The sequence below is a fragment of the Mandrillus leucophaeus genome, unplaced genomic scaffold (assembly GCF_000951045.1).
Source record: "Mandrillus leucophaeus isolate KB7577 unplaced genomic scaffold, Mleu.le_1.0 Scaffold27, whole genome shotgun sequence".
Lineage (NCBI taxonomy): Eukaryota > Metazoa > Chordata > Mammalia > Primates > Cercopithecidae > Mandrillus > Mandrillus leucophaeus.
The window spans coordinates 2332144-2355437 of NW_012102809.1; the positions used below are offsets into that span (position 1 = coordinate 2332144).

The 23294-nt window shown below is 40.6% G+C and overlaps 2 long non-coding RNA genes across 2 annotated transcripts in view; both read left to right on the forward strand.

Moving 5' to 3' along the window:
• LOC105542845 overlaps nucleotides 1–16377 on the forward strand; it is a 39300-nt gene extending 22923 nt beyond the window's left edge. Inside the window, exons 4-6 of the long non-coding RNA XR_001006536.1 lie at nucleotides 2207–2308; nucleotides 4301–5888; nucleotides 16097–16377. This is a non-coding gene — a long non-coding RNA (uncharacterized LOC105542845). The remainder of the gene's footprint in view (nucleotides 1–2206; nucleotides 2309–4300; nucleotides 5889–16096) is intronic.
• On the forward strand, nucleotides 14588–15705 carry LOC105542844. Its single transcript, XR_001006535.1, has 2 exons — nucleotides 14588–14623; nucleotides 14962–15705. It is a non-coding gene; the product is annotated as an uncharacterized LOC105542844 (long non-coding RNA).
• Nucleotides 16378–23294: the final 6917 nt, after the last annotated feature.

Here is a 23294-nt window from a genome sequence, read left to right on the forward strand (position 1 = left end):
CGAGGAGCAACAGGAAAATAGGAAATGGAACTGGGTAAAACTCAAAGTGGCCCTTACCTCTCTCACTCTAACTCCATGCTCATCACAAATTTCAAGATAAAAAACTTTAGGAGGCCAAGGTGGGTGGATCATTTAAGGTCAGAAGTTCGACACCAGCCTGGTCAACATGGTGAAACCCCGACCTAAGCCCCATCAGGTGAACACCTAACATGAATCACTACATTGGTTCCAAGAGTGAGGATGGGGGAGGGATGTTCAGAGTTTGAGGAAGGGGAATGGGACAGTCATCTAGGAGAGCAGAAGAGAGAACAGACTAGGGAAATGCCTGGCAACACTCAAGGATAACTTGGTTAATCATCTTGTGCTTAAAGTAATAGTTACGAGTTTTTCTTGGGTTGTGTACAACTGCATGGTGAAGGCAGAGAGTTGGATTTAACGAAGACTGTGACTTTGTTGAGGCTGTATGACCAAAAGAGAGAGGAGGGAGGTGTATGGAAGAGACTGCTTGTAAGGATGAAGTGTGGAATAACAGTGGCAAGGAGAGAAATGAGGAGATGAGGGGTGAGGGACAGTGAGGTGGAGGATGAATCAATGTGTTATGGGTCCTGCAGTGGTAGAAATACCATCGAAGTGCTTGAGGGAGTGAGGAGGAAAATGGGAAATAGTGGCTGGAGAGTGGTTACTTGAAACTGAGCTTATAGCAAGGATGCAGAAGGGTGTGTGTGTGTGTGTGTGTGTGTGTGTGTGTGTGTGTGTTTTCCGTAATGGGAAGATCTAAGGTATACTCATGGAAGTCAAGCTTTTTGGAGGTGAGGAGAGAACTGAGGGTCCAGGACACTGAATGGATCACCAGATGCTGAAATCACTAAGTCGTGTTGGAGTGACAAGGAACCAGAAGTGCCAAGCAGCTACCAGGGTCAGTCAAGGATAGCAGCCACAAGAGCAAGTGGGTGGTATGACCTGCTGGCATGGGACACAGAGCCAGGAGGGCCTTGGGAGAGGGAAAGAAGAGGGAAACAGGCACCACTGGAGAGACCTGCAGGGGCAGGAGTACCCCAGGTCAGAGCAGGTTTCAGCAAGACCAGGCAGGTGATGGGGATGTTCAGGAAAAAGTGGAGGATATGGGGGATTCTACTGAGGACTGACTGTGTCTTCCAGACCGGAGTGTCTCAAACTTTAATGTGCAGCCATGTCGCCTGGGGAGTCTTGTTAAAATACACATCCTGATTCAGCAGGTCTTGAGTGGAACCTGGGTCTCTGCGTTTCTTTTTATTATTATTATTATTATTATTATTATTATTTTACTTTAAGTTCTGAGATGTAGTGTTTCTGCATTTCTAACAAGGTCACAGGTGATGCTGCTGCTGGTCTTTGGACCACACTCAAAGCACCGAGGTCCCATGTGGCAACTACCAGTACATACAGCTACTGAGCACTGAAAATGTGGCTCATTTGAAATGGGATGTGCCAAAAGTATAAAATACACACTGGATTTTCAGGACAATAAAAGAATAGAAAATGTCTCATTAATAATTTCTTGGCTGAGTATGGTGTCTCAGGCCTGTAATCCCCGCACTTTGGGAGGCCAAGGTGGAAGGATCACTTGAGCTCTGGAGTTTGAGACCAGCCTGAGCAACACAGCAATACCCCATCTCTACTAAAAATCAAAAAAATTAGCTGGCCATGGTGGTGCATGCCTATGGTCCCACTACTCAGGAGGCTGAGGCAGGAGGATCACTTGAACTCAGGAAATTGAGGCTGCAGTGAGGTATGATCGTGCCACCACACTCAGCCACTGCACTCAACTTAGCTTAGGCTGCTATAACAAATTGCCATAGACTGGGTGGCTTAAACAACACATTTTTTTTCTCACCGTTTTGGAGGCTGGAAGTCCAGTTTCAAGGTGTCAGCATCATGGGATCTGATAAGAAGCCTCTTCCAAGTTGTAGACTGCTGATTTCCAGGTGTATCCTCACATGGTGGAACGATGGCCAGAGAATTCTCTAGGGTCCCGTTCACAAAGGCATTAATCCCATTCATGAGGATTCTACTCTCATGACCTAATCTTCCAAAGGCCCCACCTCCATAGACCATCACATTGGGGGTTAGGATTTGATCTTATGAATTTGGGGTGATATAAACATTCAGTCTACCCATAGAAATTATTATTATTGCTATCGAGACAGCGTCTCGCTCTGTTGCACAGGCTGGCTGGAGTGCAGTGGTGCAATCATGGCTCACTGCAACCTCGAATTCCTGGGCTCAAGGGATCCTCCTGCCTCAGCCTCCCAAGTAGCTAGGACCACAGGTGTGTGCCACCACTCCCGGCTAATTTTTTTATTTTTTGTGGAGATGAGATCTAACTTTGTTGCCCAGGCTGGTATTGAACTCTTGGGCTCAAGTAATCCTCCTGCTTCAGTCTCCTAAAGTGCTGGCATTATAGGTGTGAGCCACTGTACCCAGCCAGGTTGTATATTGAAATAATAATTTCTTAATATATTGAACTAAAATATATTTAAGGCAATTTTATCTGTTTCTTTTTGCTTTTTAAATATGGTCACTGGATAATTTGAAATTATATATATGACTGTCATTCTCTTTCCTATGGACAACTCTATTCTCAATGGTACTTGGGAAAGGTTTCCAGAGCTTGGAAGAGGGAGAAATAAAGTCAGATAACGGGATGTGTGGGGAAGCATGCAGGTCAGAGTCCGGGGAGGCCTGGGCCCTGGGCCGTGTCACAGCGACATGCGAAGGGCATGGTGAGATCAGTCCACCTGCTCTGAAGCTCACAGCAAGGACAAGCCTGAGAGATGAGGGGCAGGGGCAAAAGGCAGTAACTGGGAGGATATTGGGACTGAAATATTTACACATTTAATACCAAAGAAAGTAGAATTGAAAATACCCATCATTTATAGAATTTGCTTGGTGCTCTCCAGGTACCTCAGGGCCCATAAAGGGAGAACTTTCTCAATTTGAAATAACATGATCTACAGAGAAGGTCAAATGAAGGAGTCAAAAAGCTCTCAAAGGTAGTAACTGCAAAATGCCACTTTGAATAATATTGCTGGCAATTTTGTGAAATAAAATTAATGATAATGATACCTGTAAACCAAAAAGTATGAGACAGGTCTAAACGGATTTAGAGGTTTATTTTGCCAAAGTTGAGGGCCATGGCCAGTTACACAGCTTCAGGAGGTCCTGAGAGCATGTGCCCAAGGTGACTGGGTTATAGCTTGATTTTATACATTTTAGGGAGACAGTAGTGACAGGCAGTGACATAGATTAATACATTTAAGATATACATTGGTTCAGCTAAAAAAGGCAGGACATCTTGAAGCAGGTGGGAAGGGGCTTCCAGGTCACAGGTGGATTCAAAGCTTTCCTGGTTGGCAGTTGATTGAAAGAGTTAAGCTATACCTGGAGAGTTGACATCAGCTTGAATTAAAGTAAGCGTTGGGGTGGCAGTGGGGGTGGAGGAGTTGTGGAAGTTAAGGTTCAGGGAGAAGGCGTCAGAGAGAACAGATGGTAAATATCTCTTATCATACCTTAAAACGTGTCAGACTCAGTTAACTTGCTCCTGAATCAGGAAAAGACCTGGAAAGGGAAGGAGATTCTCTACAAAATGTAAATTTCCCCTACAAGAGACAGCCTTTCAAGGCCATTTCAGAATATATCAAAGAAACCTATTTTGGGGGTAAAATAGTTTGATTTCCTTTAGGGTCTGGTATGTGTCGTGATGTTGTAGCTGAGTCAGGTTGACGTTGGTGTCTGGTTGCTACAAAGAGTCTGTTCAGTGAGTCTTAGGATCTCTGTTTTAATGTGAACGCTGGTCAGTTGTGCTAAACTCCAAAAGGCAGTGGGTGTGATGAGGCATGTCTGACCCCACTTCTCACCATGGCAGGAACTGGTTTTTCAGGTTTCTTTGGAATCCTCTTGACTAGGGGGGTCCATTCAGTCCGTTGGGGGTCTTACAATTTTAATCTTGGTTTACTCACCAAATAAAAAGTCTTTAGAGAAATGCCATTAACCAGTATTATATACAGGTACAACTCAGAAACTGATCAAAATATGTGAAAATGTACCAAGGTTAATTTCTTTATAATATTTTTAATGTCCAGATACTTAGCATGAATAAAAAGTTTCAAAAATTGCCAACAAGTATACAAACAACTCTTATTCTTTGTTTTTAAGAAATTTTCAGCCCTTGGTTGCAAGTCCTCTGCTTTGTGTCATAGGCTGACTTTAGCGCCTTCCTGTGGTAACACCCCCTAATAACTGGCCGTTTCAGATCTCATAGTTCCTGCTGGAATCTTGCTGTTGACCCTTCAAGTCTGGCGGTTCCTGTGTTTTGGAGTGGCCTTGCCTCTCCTGCTCTTAGCTCTGGAGGAGCGCTCGACTGGTGCTGCAGCGAACCTGTCAGAGTCGTCCTAACCAGAGTGCCCCCATCCTGAATAGAGGCTGGATAAAGCCAAACCTGCTGGGTTCTATTCCCAGGGGATTGGGCAGTCCTGCTCACAAGATATTTAAGGTTGAGGGAATAAGTTAGTGAGGCTAACTAAATGAAGACCCTGAATTCTTTCCCGTGAGAGATCCAAGAACCCACTCTTGGTGTCTGGGACAAGACCCTTTTTCCAGTAACAAACCCCTGCCCTGGCTCTTTCTTCCTTCTGGCAAACTCAAAAAAAAAAAAAAAATAGGCCTCAAAAAGAATGCATTAATTTGAGAAGAAACTGCTGCATATGGCTACTAAGAGAAGCTGGGATTTTCCTGATTTTTAATGTCAGTTTCAAAGAGAGCAGGTATACTTTGCAGGAAGGGACCGTGCTAGCTGCAGAATCATAGTCAAGCTGGACCACACGTTTTTACACAGTGTGCATGCTTTTGTTTTCCTGTCAACTTCTGTTGTTTTCATCAAAAGCCATCAACCTGCCTCAGCCAGGGCATCATAATGTGCATGCAACAGAATGTTCCAAGAAACTTTCAGCGGAGACCCTAAGACCCTGGCCACGCAATGCCAGAGTGAAGTGTGAGGACCGCAGCTGTGCAGGATGTGCAGAAAGGAGGGGCAGAGAGCCAATGAGATGATGTCCCACCCCTCACCTGTGTCAGTGGAGACCGAAGGAGACTTGGAGGGTGCTTTTGGAGAGAACTGCTGATGTTTTGTGAGCCTCACTCTCTGTGTGCGTGGAAATGCTGGAGGATGAAACTGTCTAAGCTCTCCAGAAGTCCCGGGAATGGAGTTTTAATGGTAACGTGTGATGGGATGTGTGTTCTCTTACGGTATGGGAGACGCAGAGGACTCACAGAGGACTCACCTCTGCCTCTTGACCAGGGATCGGGAGAGATGGGAGCTGCGCTGGTCAGCTGCTCTTCAGAGCTGGTGAAGGAGAGATTTCTGCTGTGCTGGGAGGGGCCTAAAAATACGCATGGATGGAGCCCAAGGACCAGGTGCAGATCTTGTGCAAGAACGAACCAGGGAGTGACTTAGGTCCACCCAAAGACTGCCCACAGGGACAAAAGGCTACCAGTGAAAAGAATCTGCAAATGAACTGCCAGTTCCCCAGGGGCTGAGATCTTAATTTTGAGCAGGAGCAGAGTGTATTACCTACAAGGATACCACAGATGAGAAAACCCCAGTTTTAAACGTTTGCTACATCCAAAGAGAGCAATGCAACTCTGGCAGCGGCAAAAATATTGTGCCTCTCCTTTCCTCACTCCTAATTTCCCATCCCAGAGAAGGGTCAGAAACCATCTCCGGCAAGATGGGAGGAAGGGTAGCAGCCAGACTGCAAAAAGGGAGAAGAAACCAGCTACCTCTTGCTGTTCTCAGCGGCAGACTCCCCACCTGCAATAAGGTCAAGTCTGTTACCAGACGGAAGAGATAGGTAAGCAACACATGACAACTGCAAAGCATGTTTATAGTGGTAACTTTTACTTGGAACAGGAAAATTATAAGAGCTGTGTGAAAATGTGTTACTGTGTACTGACAAAATTTAAGGAATCACAGCAAAACTTGAACCTGGGAAAATGGGGCATAACAAAGTTCACTGGAGATACTTACTGGGGTTACGATTTTAATCTTTGAATGGAATTATTCAAAACAATGGAGTTACAAGTATAATGGTGAGTATGTTTGAGGAAAAAATTATTATTTTTGAATACTTGATATAAAAAAGTTCAGCTTTAGACAGGTGCAGTGACTCACACCTGTAGTCCCAGCTACTCAGGAGGCTGAGGCTGGAGGATTGCTTGAGCCCAGGAGTTCAAGGCTGTAGTATGCCATGATCATGCCTGTGAATAGCCACTGCACTCCAGCCTGGGCAGCATAGCAGGACCCTGTCTCTAAAAACAAAGAAAAAGTTTAATTGAACTGGAAACCATTTGCATTATGATTTACCATTTGCATTCCACAGTAGGAATAGCTAGCTATTAGACTTAAAGAAGTATAACTTAAAGGAGCAAATGATCTGGATTCCAGTTGAGGACAGGAAAGTGATTTCCTTCCGTTGCAGAAAATGAATGTTTTCCGTGGTGACAAAGTATTGAAAGCACCCCGCGTGTGGGTAGGTGAACCATGTGCCTGCACTCTGTGGAGCGCCATGCAGCAATGGGAAGCAGAGGATGAAAAATACACAGAACACTTTGGATTGTGCTGAAAAAACAGTGCTTGTTGAAAACAAAGCAAAGGAATAAAATGAGGTATAGATCACAATGCTATCTACACAAATTAAAAGTACCTCCTACAAAGCAACAATGCACATTTTATAAGAGCACAGACAAATAAAAAATACAGATGAAACAGAATAGAGTGGCTGCCCTTTGGGAGGGGCAGGGCAGTGATAATGAGAGTGGGATAAGGGAACCATCAGTCCAGCAGGGACCAACGATACAACTGAAGGGTATAAAAACCCACTGGGGTTCAGAGGAAAAGGAATTATTCTAAAAAGACAAGTTCATTTTCTCATTAAAATTTTGATCAGATTTTATTTGGAAATTTTAAACAAACTCAGTGTTTAATACTTTCCTGTATACTTAGCATTTTAGTTTTCTTTTAATCATATAATATAAAGAAATGATTTTTTTTTCACTAAATTCAACACAGATGCCCTCTCACCATTGCCTTTAGTTTACCCAACATATGGAAAACTGTACTATTTTCCATTACTGCCCTGAAAATAAAAGGCTGGGGAACCCTGGTATACTTTGGTTATTGCATAGGAACTTGACTGACACATCTGCTCATGTCTACCCTTCCATGTGACAGGCCCCAACTTTATGTTTGAAATACAAGTAGTATGTGGCTATCGTCAGCATCTCTGTTCTAAAAGGTTTGATGGTTATTTTTGCTGAGAACCTCCTCCCCCTACCCTCCTAGTCATTTCCCATGTGATTAAGAAGCATGATGGCCTCTCACTGGGACAGTCTGAAGCAACAGGATTCACATGAACCTTATGTGACTACCTTTCCTGCCTGGCAACTACTGACCTAGCCTTCCTGCAACTAAGAGGAAGGGCCCCGCTCTTTGAGAACCTGTAGCTGCTGCAAAGACCCACACCTCTCCTCTGTGGTGCGCACACACACACTGTACTCTGCCAGGAGTGGTACAAAACAAATTATCCTCTTTGACTAGAAATTTTCTCTTTCCTTTCACACTGGGTCTCTGGAGGGAGAGGAGGTGGCAGTAAATTTGCTTGTGTATTTATCACAGGTTGTGAAGCTGAGTCTGTGTGAGGAACCATTCATCTAGCAGTGGTGACTGCACATTAGAATCACCTTGGGAGCTTTCAAAACATACCAGCGCCAGGGCTGAACCCCAGACACATGGAATCAAAATGGCTGGGGGTGGAGCGTGGGCACCAGTAAGTTTTAAAAGCTCCCCAGATGCTTCTAATATGCAGCCACGGTTGAGATCCCTGCTCTAAGCTGTACACTTGAAACTGGAGAGTTAGTTAATTCAGCTTCTTGTTGAATTAACAAGACAAGAACTAACTTTAAAAAAATCAAAGTTTCAATCTTTTTGTAGCATAAGGTCACACTGTAGAGTTCCAATCAGAAATTTTCAGTGGATTCCCCTTACATCCCCCTCTCTTTTTGATCCCTGAATCTTATAGGGTTCCTTGAGGAATTGTTACACAGTGACCTCACCACATTCTTATGAGCTAGAAACAGTGTAAATAAAACCAATCCAAGTTAATGCCAGGGCAATGTCAGAGTTAAAGACTCATTCATTTCCTCCTTAAAATTTAACCGTTAGTTTATTCCATGCTTATCTATTGGCTGCTGATTATGCGCAAGGAAGTGTCACGTGCCGCAGCAGATAAAAAGATACTTAGGATACCACTTCAGTTTTCAAGATGCTTACTGTCCAGTTTTCTACAACTAACTAAACCCAAGGAAGTGTGTAGTGCCTTGAAAGAAGTTCGAAGTTTTCTACTTCAGGAGTGGTAGGGATGAAGCCAAAACCAGGCTGGGGCCAGCTTGGCCTTTACAGGCAATGGGAGCTTATGAAATGGTACAGGGTGGAGTGGTGACCTGACAAAGTGGTGACTTAGGAGACTATTGTAGCATCTGGATGAAAGGTTAATTCAAGGTAAAGAGTGATTCTAGTTGAGGCAGGAAAACCAGTTTGAAGACTACTTCATAGTCTAGGTTGGTGTGAATTAATAAGGGCCTGACAAAATTCCTCTGTGTTGGAAAAAATTGGAACAGAAGTTGATTGGGGAGGAAAGGTGGCCACTGATGGGGAAAGCATGAGAAAACTTTTTAGGGTAATGGTAATATTCTATATCTTGTTAGGAATTTGGGTTCAAAGGGCATATTCATTTGTAAAATGAGTCAGTAAATATACACGTAAGATTTGTGTACTACGTTATATGTAAGTTTTGTCACAGAAAAAAAAACTGTAAACATGGATCTCTAGTTAATGATTACATTTAGAGGGAAGTGCACTGATGTCTGTAATCTACTTTGAAATGTATCAGAAACTAAGATGAAGAGTTATGTGATAAAGCAAGTGTAGCTAACATATTCATGGAAGAACCTAGGTGGTGAGTCTATGCACATTCGCTATACAATTCTTTCAACTTTGATACATATTTAAAATTTTTCATACTAAACTGTAGGAGAGAAAAAGAGTTTGAAGCAGAGAATGAATCCAGTGGTATTTTACAATTTGAATTGATAAAGCTTGGCATAACTGAATGTAGGGAATGAGGACCCAGAGAACTAGGAGTTACCATGAACTTCAGTGATTAGAATAACAGGAAAATAAAGGTATTATTCTTATTAATAGAAACCATTCACTGAGCCCCCAGTTATGTACCAGGTATTGCGGTAGGTGTATTACATAGTTTATTTTTCATCTTCACAACAATTCCATATGGAAAATAATATTGTATCCATTTTGTAGATGAGAAACAAAAGCCCAGACTGGGACTGGAACAGACTTCACACTCTCCCCTCGGTGATTCTGATTCCATTTGTCCAGAGTTCAGTGCAGGCATTTTTTTTTTTTTTTTCTTTTTTGGCATTGGTATGTTTTGAAAGCTCCCCCAGGTGATTCTATTGCATAGTCATCACTGCTAGATGAATGATTCCTTACACAGACTCAGCCTCACAACCTATAATAGCCAGGCTGGTTAAATAGTAAAAGAAATAGGGAATCAGAAAAGGTTTGAGGGGGAAATGATAAGTCTGATTTTGAGATGAAAGAAGGAAATTTAAATAATTTTAAAATTTCATGTATTTCAGGTGTGAAACACATTTTGTTTTATTTATTTTTATTATTTATTTATTTATTTTTAGATGGAGTCTCACACTGTTGCCCAGGCTGGAGTGTAGTGGCACGATCTCGGCTCATTGCAAGCTCTGCCTCCCGGGTTCAAGCCATTCTCCTGCCTCAGCCTCCCGAGTAGCTGGGACTACAGGCACCTACCACCATGCCCAGCTAATTTTCTGTATTTTTAGTAGAAACCGGGTTTCACCATGTTAGCCAGGATGGTCTCGATCTCCTGACCTTGTGATCTGTCCACCTTGGCCTCCCAAAGTGCTGGGATATATATATATATTTAGACAGAGTCTCACTCTGTTGCCTAGGCTGCAGTGCCATGGCGCAATCTCAGCTCATTACAACCTCCATGGCCTGGGTTCAAGCGATTTTCCTGCCTCAGCCTCCTGACTGGCTGGTACTACAGGTGCCCGCCACTACGTCTGGCTAATTTTTGTATTTTTAGTAGAGATGGGGTTTCACCATGTTGGCCAGGCTGTTCTTGAACTCCTGACCTCAGGCAACCCACTCGCCTCAGCCTCCCAAAGTGCTAGAATTACAGGCATGAGCCACCATGCCCAGCCTAACATGATATTTTGAAACACATACATAGTGAAATGATTACTAAAGTCATGCAAATTAATACATTTATCTCTTCACATAGTCACCCCATTTTTTTTTTTGTTTTAGAGTGAGAGCACTTGAAGTCTCTCAGAAAATTTCCAGTATACAGCACAGTATTATTAATTATGGTCACCATGCTGTACATTAGATCTCTAAACTCCTTTATCCTACAGAACTGCAACTTTGTACCCTTTAAGCAACCTCTTCCTGTTTCCCCAGTCTCTGCCCCTGGGAAGCTCTGTTCTACTCTCTGTTTCAGTGTATGACTTTTTTAGATTCCACGTGTAAGTGAGATCATGAACAGGTTTCCTTTCCATGCACGGCTTATTTCACTTAGCATAACGTCCTCCAGCTTCATCCATGTTGTTGTAAATGACAGGATCTCCTTTTTTAAGGCTGTCTAATATTCCATTGGGTGTGTGTATGTAAGTGTGTATATACAAACATACATCACATTTTCTCTATCCATTCATCCATCAACAGACACAGGTTGTTTCTATATCTTAGCTGTTATAAATTATGCTGCAGTGAACATGGGAGTTCAGATGATCTTTTTGAGGTACTGATTTCATTGTCTTTGAATATATACCCAGAAGTGGAAGAGCTAGATAATGTGGCAATTCTATTTTTAATTTTTTGAGGAACCTCTGTGCTGTTTTGTTGTTGTTGTTGTTGTTGTTGTTTGAGATGGAGTCTGGCTCTGTCGCCTGGGCTGGAGTGCAGTGGCCGGATCTCAGCTCACTGCAAGCTCCGCCTCCTGGGTTTACACCATTCTCCTGCCTCAGCCTCCCGAGTTGTTGGGATTACAGGCGCCCGCCAACTCACCCGGCTAGTTTTTTGTATTTTTTAGTAGAGACGGGATTTTACCGTGTTAGCCAGGATGGTCTCGATTTCCTGACCTCGTGATCCACCCGTCTCGGCCTCCCAAAGTGTTGGGATTACAGGCTTGAGCCACCGCGCCCGGCCTGTGCTGTTTTTTATAAATGGGGCTGTACCAATCTACATTCCCACAAATAGTGTACATGGTTCCCTTTTCTCCATACCCTCACGAACACTTATTGCTTGTGTTTTTGATAACAGCCATCCTAACAGGTGTAAGGTGATATCTCAGTAGTTTTAATTTGTATTTCCTTGATGATTAGTGATGTTGAATACCTTTTCATATCTCTGTTGGCCATTGGTATGTCTTCCTCAGAAAAATGTCTGTTGCAAGTCCTTTGCCCATTTTTAAATCAGGTTGTTTTTTGTTATTGAGTTGTGTGAGTTTCTTATATATTGTGGATATTAACCCGTTACCAGATACGTGGTTTGTAAATATTTTCTCCCAATTCATAGATTGCCTTTTCATTTTGTTGATTGCTCCCTTTGCTGTGCAGAAGCTTTTTAGTTTAATATAGTCCCACTTGTTTATTTTTGCTTCTGTTGCCTGAATTTTTTATGTTATGTTAAAAAATAATTGCCAAAGCCAAGATTAAAAAACTTTTCTCCTAACTTATTTCTAGAAGTTCTACAGTTTAAGGTCACATTTAAACTTTTAATCCATTTTGAGCTGATTTTTGTATATGGTGTTTAAAAAAAGGCCAGGGTGGGGGTCAATTTCATTCCTTTGTATGTGGATATCCAGTTTTCCCAGTACCATTTGTGGAATAGACTATTGTTTTCCTATTGTGTCTTATTGGTGTCCTTGTTGAAGGTCAGTTGATGATAAATGTGTGGGTTTATTTCTGGGCTCCCTATTCTGATCCATTGGTCTATGCATGTGGTTTTATGCTAATATCATACTATTTAGATACTATAAATTTGTAATATAATTTGAAATCAGGAAATGCAATTCCTCCAACTTTATTTTCCTTTCTCAAGACTGCTTTTGCTACTCATGGTCTTTTGTGGTTTCATACAAATTCTAGAATAGGTTTTTCTATTTTCGCGAAAAATGTCTGAAATTTTCAGAAAAATTACATTCAGTCTGTAGATTACTTTTTGTAGTATGGACATTTTAATAATATTAATGTTTTCCAATCTGTGAACATAGAGTATCTTTCCATTTATTTGGGTCTTCTTCAATTTTTTTAATCAATGTTTTATAGTTTTCAGTTTTCAAATCTTTCACTTCTTTGGTTAAATTAATTCCTAAGTATTTTATTCTTTTTGATGCTATCATAAATAGAGTTACTTTCTTGATTCTCTTTCAGACAGGTTGTTATTGGTGTATATAAATGCTACTGATTTTTGTATCCTGATTTTGTATCCTACAACTTTAATGAATTTGTTTATTAGTCGAATCGTGGTGTGTTTTTTCTTTTCTGGAGCCTTTAGTATTTTCTACATGTAGAATCATGCCATCTGCAAATAGGGATAATTTTACCTCTTCTTTCCAAGTGGACACTTTTTATTTCTTTTTTGTGTCTGATTGCCCTTGCTGATTGGGCAAAGGACTTGCAACAGACATTTTTCTAAGGAAGACATACCAATGGCCAACAGAGATATGAAAAGGTATTCAACATCACTAATCATCAAGGAAATACAAGAAGTACTAGGTTGAATAGAAGTAGTGATGATGGGCATTCTTGCTTTGTACTGGATCTTAGAGGAAAAACTTTCAGTTTTTCTCCATGAATTATGATGTTAACTGTAAGCTTTTCATAAATGACCTGATATGTTGAAGGAATTTCTGTCCCTATTTTGTTGAGTGTTTATCATAAATGGATGTTGAACTTTGTCAAATGTTTTTCTGCATCTATTGAGATGATCATATGGTTTTTATCTTTCATTCTGTTTTGTAGCATATGACATTGATTGATTTGTATATGTTGAACTCATCTTGCATCTCAGGGACAAATCTCACTTGGTCATGGTGTATAATATTTTTGATGTGTTATTCAAGTCAGTTTGCTAGTATTTTACTGAGGAATTTTATGAGATGGTCATGTTTAGTAGGAAATTTAAAATATGTGGGTCTTACTACACAGGATAAGGCTAGAGATCTATAGATTTGATGATTGCCTACACTCCAGAAGGCAGCAAAACAGAGACATCTGAAAAGAGATAATGATTGAAATAAGGTAAGCAAAATGAGACTCTGAAGAGAAGCAACAGAAGGAAGACGGATAAAAATAGAGAATATGGGAGAATGGCCACAGCTGGAATGGGAAGAAAAAGAGAAGCTAGAAAAGTTTACATCGTGCCAAACTCTATCCCCATTCTGGAGTGGGAATAAACTGGGTAGGACTAGGAACTCCAGTGGCAATTTCATGGTTAGCCACTATGAGATCAAGCAATTCTTTCTACTCCCTCCTAATTTACTCTTGATCCTTGTGACTAGTTCAACTCATATTAAAGAGCAGTATACCTTTTTAGCCAGTCATCTAGTGCAACTTTCCCTTATTCTTTTGCTTGTTTTCTTTTCTCTAACAGTTTGGGTTCTACCTGTTATCACTCTCAGCCAAATGGACAACATGGATCTTTACTCAGTATTTTGAGATACTCATATCCTCAGTCCCTATATCATGATTCTGAATACCAGAAAGGTTGAAACTGCCTGTGACCATCACAAATCTTTTTGATTATGGTGAAATCCCTGATGCTATCTCATGGTCAAAATGATAGTGGCATTTTTCATCATGCAGCTGGTCCTACCCTGATTACTACTTCCTCTTCTGGCTAAATCCAATCACATTTGTGCTGTTTACCCTTTGAATTCTCTTTCATTCCCACATGATTTAACACATAGAAGTAGAAGTAGTATAGAGCTAGATGCGGGTATTGTCTCTTTCCTGTGAGGAAAGAGATTTGAAGAAGATAGTAAGCAGTCTCAGCTGATACAAAGGAGACATAGAAGGATAGAACTGTAGTAAGATCTTTGAAGACGGCCTTCATTCTTTATCTGACTTACTAAGTTTAAGACTTTTTGTGGTATTAATACGCAAAAAAATCTACTATAGTTTTTAATAGTTTGTCAGATAAATTATATAGAAATGATTTTAAAACAAGGTGTACATCAATTCTGAAGTTCATAGGATCAATTAATAAAAAACGAGGTGTACAGTGAGAAGGAAATGTTGGGCAATTTCAAGAGTGTTGTTTCTGTAAAGTTATAAGACAATTGCCAAATTTCAGTAAAATAAATATTTGATATTATGGAAATTGAGATAATTAAGGCAGAGTTTTAGATCATTTGTAGCAAGTTTGACTATGAAGGAAAGGAAGAAAAGTAGATTGATTAGTGTTGGGGTCCGCATATTTCCTAAACAAAGGAATGAACACATAAGACAACACAAGACAAGACAAACATGGCGGCCACCTCAAATGGCGCGCTCTGCTTTATTTTATACAGTCGTTTGTGAAATGTTGCCAAGTCACAAGACACATTGTTGTTTTTCTGACCTTTCCCTGACTTTCTGGATTTTCAAGATGTTTACAAATAAACAAGCCCCCAGGGTCTGCTGTTAGCAGCTGGCTCCTTTGTCCTCCCTGTTTGCAGGGAAGGAATGCCCTGCTTCGTTTGCAAGAGCAGGACTTATCGGGAACATCTCAGTCTCGTTTGCGAGCACGTAGTCCTCTACAATTAGGATGGCAGGTAGAAAAGAATTCCAAGGGCTTTTAGTGAGAACGATATACAATGAGGACTCCTAAACTTGAGCTTAATATATGCCAAGTACTATTCTGGACATTGAAGATACAAGTAATCATAATGTCATATTCTTACCTTCAAGTATCTCAGAGTCCACTGGAGAAGATAAACGGATTAACATACATTATAACAAAGAAAGTGTTAAAATAGTAGTATCAACATAGATATTCAAAAGAAGGAGTATCTAACTTTTTTCTTGGCACACAGGCAAAGCTTCATAGAGGAAGTGGCATTTAAGATGAGTCTTAATGATCAGTAGTAGCTTGGGAAGACAGAAAAGGGAAAGGGAATTTTTAGCAAAAGATATGGCTTGTGCAAAGGCTTAAAATGGTGGAGGAGCATGGTATATTTGAGGATTCATGAGCAGGTCAATTTGACTGAGTTATAGGGTGAATGAAAGGGAGTAGCAGGAGATGAAGCTAGAAAGATATACTAACACTAGGTGGTTAAAAGGAACTTCTCTGACCTGGTAAGAAGTTTGGATTTCATTCTGTAGGCAAAAAATACCTCAAGCTGAGTAGAATGTTATAAAATTTTTGTTTAAAAAAGAAAACTGGACCAGGCGCAGTGGCTGACACCTGTAATCCCAGCACTTTGGGAGGCTGAGGCAGGTGGATCACCAGAGGTCAGGAGTTCAAGACCAGCCTGACCAACATGGTTAAACCCCCTCTCTACAAAAACATGAAAAACATTAGCTGGGCATGATGATGGGTGCCTGCAATCCCAGCTGCTTGGGAGGCTGAGGTGGGAGAATTGCTTGAACCCGGGTGCCGGAGGTTGCAGTGAGCAAAGGTCGCACCATTGCACTCTAGCCTGGGCAACAGAGTGAGACTCCATCTCAAAAAGCAAACAAACAAACAAAACCCCGCTTACTTGCAGGTGTGATGGAATAGTTCAGATAGAATAATGCTTCTTCTAAGATCAGCTAGAGAAGTTAAATATGTATTTTAAATATATGTTTGAAGTAATCAAAGAGTTACAGAGGAAAATAGGAATTAATGGGACAAAATCTTGGAGAAGGGAGAACCATATAGAGAATTGAGCTGACATTATGCAGTCACTGTTTTCCTCAGGACATTTTTAAATTCTAAGTATAGAGCAATAAAAGAAGTGAAGAATTCAAGCAAAGGGATCAGGGAGAGGATTGCTACTAAGAGGCAGAGAAACCAGTGAAGCCTTTCACCATCTCACACTAGAAAGACAACAAGTCATAGAGGCTTGATTTTTATAAGGAAAGAGAAGTGAGAAACTGACCCCGATACTTTGTTGGACTTGCCTGAAGACATCTGCTGAATTCTCAGGCTGTGCTGGGATGGAGATTAGAGGCCAGATGAAAACCTCTGTTAAGTACTGCACAGATTTTGGTAATCACTTATTGCTGAAAAGGGAGGTATTAGATGTCAGGCCTCCATAAGTCCTCAGGTGAAACACCTAGATGCTATGACCGAAGAGTCAGGGTTGATCTAGAAGTACACTGAACCTATAGTCATTTCAGTTTTGAATGGGAACAAAGCATTAATCGCCTACTTGATCTGCTAGCAGAGGAAATAGTAATCCCTGAAGGAAGATAAGATAAAATCATCCACAACCCCTAAAAATTTTCGTACACAATGTGCCACGTTTAATAAAAAGTTACTAGGCATGGCACACCTTATGACTGAAAAATAACAACAGAAAAAACACAATAAAAACAGTTTCAAGGAAAACCAAGTATTAGAATTATTAGAAAAATAAGATAGCTATGATTAATATGTCAAGATAATAGAGAAAAATAGAGTTTTACTAGAAAATTTGAATCCATAAAATAGAAATACTAGAACTGAAAAATTCAAAAACTGAAATTAAGTACTCAATGAAAGAGTTTAACAGCACATTAGCTATACAAGACCAAAATAGTAGTGAACTAGAAGAAAAGTGAATAGAAAATATGCAAACTGAAGCATAATGTGTAAAAAGGGTGGGTAATATAGAAAAAGAGTACTGTGTACTTTTGAAATTAAAGTCTCCAAAAGAGAAAAGTACAATAATGGGTCATGTATCAGTTTGTTCTCATGCTGCTATAAAGAACTGCCTAAGACTGGATAATTTTTAAAGGAAAGAGGTTTAATTGACTCACAAATGGCTGGGGAAGCCTCAGGAAACTTACAATCATGGTGGAAGAGGATGGAAACATGTCCTTCTTCACATGGTGGCAGGAAGAAGAAGAATGAGAGAAGTGCAGAACAAAGGGGTAGGGGAAGCCCCTCACAAAACCATCAGATCTTGTGAGAACTCATTCACTATCACGAGAACAGCGTGGAGAAACTGCCCCCATAATTCAGTTACCTTCCATGAGGTCTCTTTCTGAACATGTGGGGCTTACAATTCAGCTTAGAATTCAAGATGAGATCTCAGTGAGGACACAGAGCCAAACCATATCAAGTCAGAAGCAATATTTTAATAAACAATGGCTGTAAAATTCTCTGAAATTAATGAAAGACAAGTCTCAGATTCAAGCCTACAAACCCAAAGTAAGATGAATTTAAGAAATACAACCTAAGCACTTTATAGCCAAACTGTTAAAACCAAAGACAAGTGAAAATCGTTCAGGCAGTTGGATTTTTAAAAGGCACAGTAGTTGTAAAAGCAACAAAAGACTTAAATTCACTCCTCAACTGAGATGATGGAAGATGGAAGACAATGAAATAATATTTAAAAAGTGCTGAAAGAGTTGGGTATGTTAGCTCACATCTGTAATCTCAGCTACTTGGAAGGATGAGGCAGGAGTATCACTTGAGCCAGGAGTTTCAGACCAGACCAGCCTGGGGAATTCTAAAATAAAAATGTCTTAAATAAAAGTAAAAATAAGAAAAGCAAAAGGTGCTGAAAGAAAATAATTGCCAATCTAGAACTCTATACCAAGCAAACATGCTATTCAAAACTGAAGGGAAACTAAAGACATTTCTAGTTAAACAAGAGTAAAAATATTCATCACTAGCAGATGCGAACTAAAAGAAATACTAGAAGGAATTCTGCAGACAAAAGAAAAATGGTCCCACACAGAAGCATGGAAACATGAGAAAATAATAAAGAAAAATGAAAAGAGATAATATGAGGGTAAATGTAAGTAAATATTCACCATATGTATCAATAATTTAATGTCTTATGGGATTGAAATGTAGAATGAATATAGGAGCAGAAAAATATAAAACAGATGTTCACTAGAGAAAATAAACAAAACCCAAATTGTATTATTTGAAAATAACAATAAAATTGATAGGTCCTTTAGCATGACATCATAAACAGAAGCAAAGACAAATTTTCAACATTAGGAGGAAAAATGAAACATTCCTCAAGTTATATAGATATTGAATAGATAATAAGGAATATAATCAAGAGTTATGTCATTTAAAATTGTGGTGAAACTGAGAAATCCCTAGAAAAACATAGCTTACCAAAATGGACACAAAGAGAAACAAAAATTCGTATCTCTATTTAAAAAACCTAACCTATAATTAAAAACGTTCACCCAAGTGAAACTCCAGATTCAATGGTTTCACCGGTGATTTCTTTTAAACATTAAATGAAGAAATAACAACAATCTTACATAAATTCTTTTAGACAATAGAAAAAGGAAACACTTCTCTACTTTTTTGTAAGGCCAATATGATCTTAATTCTAAAACATATAAGAAAGGAAAATTATAGACTAATTTTTAGAAGAAAATGCTTTTAAAAATTACCAAATAAGAGAGACTAGTACATTACAACAAGTAAGGGTTAATTTCAATAATGCAATGTTAGTTTCCCACTTAAAAATCTGTCAACATGATTGCTGACAAGATGGCCAAACAGGAACAGCTCCAGTCCAGAGCTCCCAGTGAGATCGATGCAGAAGATGGATGACTTCTGCATTTCCAATTGAGGTACCCGGTTTATCTCACTGGGACTGGTTGGACAGTGGGTGCAGCCCACAGAGGGTGAGCCGAAGCAGAGTGGGGTGTTGCCTCACCTGGGAAGCACAAGGGGTTGGGGAATTCCCTGCCCTAGCCAAGGATAGCTGGGAGGGACTGTGAACAGTGCACTCCAGCCTAGATACTGCGCTATCCCCATGGTCTTTGCAACCTGTAGACCAGGAGACTCCCCCCAGTGCCTACACCACCAGGACCCTGGGTTTCAAGCACAAAACTGGGCGGCCATTTGGGCAGACACCGAGCTAGCTGCAGGCATTTTTTTTTTTTTTTTTCATACCCCAGTGGCACCTGAAACACCACCAAGACAGAACCATTCACTCCCCTGGAAAAGGGGCTGAAGCCAGGGAGCCAAGTGGTCTGGCTCCGCGGGTCCCACACCCACAGAGCCCAGGAAGTAAGATTCACTGGCTTGAAATTCTCACTGCCAGCACAGCAGTCTGAGGTCAACCTGGAATGCTCGAGCTTGGTGCAGGGAGTGGCATCCACCATTGCTGAGGCTTGAGTAGGTGATTTTACCCTCACAGTGTAAACAAAGCTACCAGGAAGTTCACACTGGGCAGAGACCACTGCAGCTCAGCCAGGCCACTGTGGCCGGACTGCCTCACTAGATTCCTCCTCTCTGGGCAGGGCATCTCTGAAACAAAGGCAGCATCCCCAGTTATGGGGCTTTTAAATAAAAGCTCCATCTCCCTGGGACAGAGCACCTGGGGTAAGGGGCAGCTGTGGTGGCAGCTTCAGCTGACTTAAATGCCCTGCCTGATGACTCTGAAGAAAACAGTGGATCTCCCAGTACAGTATTTGAGCTCTGTTAAGGGTCAGACGGCCTCCTCAAGTGGGTCACTAACCCCCATGTTTTCTGACTGGGAGACATCTCCCTGTAGAGGCCGACAGACACCTCCTACAGGAGAGCTCTGGCTGGCATCTGACAGGTGCTCCTCTGGGATGAAGCTTACAGAGGAAGGAACAGGCAGAAATCTTTGCTATTCTGCAGCCTCTGCTGGTGATACCCAGGAAAACAGGGCCTGGTGTGAACCTCCAGCAAACTCCAGCAGACCTGCAGCAAAGGGGCCTGACTGTTAGAAGGAAAACTAACAAACAGAAAGGAAGAGCATCACCATCAATAAAGAGGACATCCACTCAGAGACCCCATCCAAAGGTCACCAACATCAAACGCCAAAGGTAGATAAATCCACGAAGATGGGAACAAACCAGTGCAAAAAGGCTGAAAATTCCAAAAACCAGAATGCCTCTCCTCCTCCAAAGGATCACTACTTCCCACCAGGAAGGGAACAAAACTGGATGGAGAATGAGTTTGACAAATTGACAGAAGTAGGCTTCAGAAGGTGGATAATTACAAACTCCTCCAAGCTAAAGGAGCATGCTCTAACCCAATGCAAGGAAGCTAAGAACCTTGAAAAAAGTTAAATGAATTGCTACCTAGAATAACCAGTTTAGAGAAGAACATAAATGACCTGATGGAGCTGAAAAACACAGCACAAGAACTTCATGAAACATAAACAAGTATCAAAGCTGAATCGATCAAGTGGAAGAAAGGATATCAGAGATTGAAGATCAACTCAATGAAATAAAGCAAGAAGACAAGATTAGAGAAAAAAGAATGAAAAGGAATGAACGAAGCCTCCAAAAAATATGGGACTATGTGAAAAGACCAAAACTACATTTGACTGGTGTACCTGAAAGTGACAAGGAGAATGAAACCAAGTTGGAAAACACTCTTCAGGATATTATCCGGGAGAACTTCCCCAACCTAACAAGACAGGCCAACATTTAAATTCGGGAAATACAGAGAACACCACAAAGATACTCCTCAAGAACAGCAACCCCAAGACACATAATTGTCAGATTCACCAAGGTTGAAATGAAGGGAAAAATGTTAAGGACAGCCAGAGAGAAAGATCGGGTTACCCACAAAGGAAAGCCCATCAGACTAACAGCGGATCTCTCGGCAGAAACCCTACAAGCCAGAAGAGAGTGAGGGCCAATATTCAACATTCTCAAAGAAAAGAATTTTCAACCCAGTATTTCATATCCAGCCAAACTAAGCTTAATAAGTGAAGGAGAAATAAAATCCTTTACAGACAAGCAAATGCTGAGAGATGTTGTCACCACCAGGCCAACCTTACAAGAGCTCATGAAGGAAGCACTAAACATGGAAAGGAACAACCAGTACCAGCCACTGCAAAAACATACCAAATTGTAAGGGCCATCAACACTATGAAGAAATGGCATCAACTAATGGGCAAAATATCCAGCTAGCATCATAATGACAGGATCAAATTCACATATAACAATATTAACCTTAAATGTTAGTGGACTAATTGCCCCAATTAAAAGACACAGACTGGCAAATTGGATAAAGGGTCGAGACCCATTGGTGTGCTGTATTCAGGAGACCCATCTCATGTGCAAAGACACACATAGGCTCAAAATAAAGGGATGGAGGAAGATCTACCAAACAAATGGAAAACAAAAAAAGCAGGGGTTGTAATCCTAGTCTCTGATAAAACAGACTTTTAACCAACAAAGGTCAAAAGAGACAAAGAAGGGCATTACATAATGGTAAAGGGATCATGCAACAAGAAAAGTTAACTATCCTAAATATATATGCTCCCAATACAGGAGCACCCAGATTCATAAAGCAAGTTCTTAGAGACCTACAAAGAGACTTAGGCTCCCACACAATAATAGTGGGAGACTTTAACACCCCATTGTCAATGTTAGATCAACGAGACAAAAAATTAACAAGGATATTCAGAACTCAGTTCTGGAACAAGCAGACCTAATAGACATCTACAGAACTCGCCACCCCAAATCAACAGAATATACATTCTCAGCACCACCTTGCACTTATTCTAAAATTGACCACATAATTGGAAGTAAAACATGCTTCAGCAAATGCAAAAGAACAGAAATCATAACAAACGGTCTCTCAGACGATAGTGCAATCAAATTAGAACTGCAAATAAAGATCTGCAGACTAAGAAACTCACGCAAAATCACACAACTACATGGAAACTGAACAACCTGCTCCTGAATGACTACTGGGTAAGTAACGAAATTAAGGCAGAAATGAAGATATGCTTTGAAACCAATGAGAACAGAGACACAATTTACCAGAATCTCTGGGACACATTTAAAGCAGTGGTTAGAGGGAAATTTATAGCACTAAATGTCCACAAGAGAAAGCAGGAAAGATCTAAAATTGACACTCTAACATCACAATTAAAAGAACTAGAGAAGCAAGAGCAAACAAATTCAAAAGCTAGCAGAAGACAAGAAATAACTAAGATCAGAACTGAACTGAAGGAGATAGAGACACACACAAAAAAAACTCTTCAAAAAATCAGTGAATCTAGGAGATGTTTTTTTGAAAACATCAACCAAATAGATAGATTGCTAGCCAGAGTAATAAAGAAGAAAAGAGAGAAGAATAAAATAGATGCACTAAAAAATGATACAGGGGATATCGCCACTGATCCCACAGAAATACAAACTACCATCAGACAATACTATAAACACCTCTACGCAAATAAACTAGAAAATCTAGAAGAAATGGATAAATTCCTGGACATATACACCCTCCCCAGTCTAAACCAGGAAGAAGTGGAATCCCTGAATAGACTAATAACAAGTTCTGAAATTGAGGCAGTAATTAATAGCCTACCAACCAAAAAAGTCCAGGACCAGAGGTACAAAGAGGAGCTGGTACCATTACTTCTGAAACCATTCTAAACAATAGAAAAAGAGGGACTCCTCCCTAACTCATTTCATGAGGCCAGCATCATCCTGGTATCAAAACCTGTCAGAGACACAACACAAGAAGAAAATTACAGGTGAATATCCTTGATGAAAATCGAAGTGAAAATCCTCAATAAAATACTGGCAAACCGAATCCAGCAGCACATCAAAAAGCTTATCCACCAAGATCAAGTTGGCTTCATCCCTGGGATGCAAGGCTGGTTCAACATATGCAAACCTATAAATGTAATCCATAACATAAACAGAACCAATGACAAAAACGACATGATTATCTCAATAGATGCAGAAAAGGCCTTTGACAAAATTCAACAGCCTTCATCCTAAAAATTCTCAATAAACTAGATATTGATGGAACATATCTCAAAATAATAAGAGCTATTTATGACAGACCCAAAGCCAATATCATACTGAATGGGCAAAAACTGGAAGCATTCCCTTTGAAAACAAGGACAAGACAAGGATGCCCTCTCTCACCACTCCTATTCAACATAGTATTGGAAGTTCTGGCCAGGGCAATCAGGCAAGAGGAAGAAATAAAG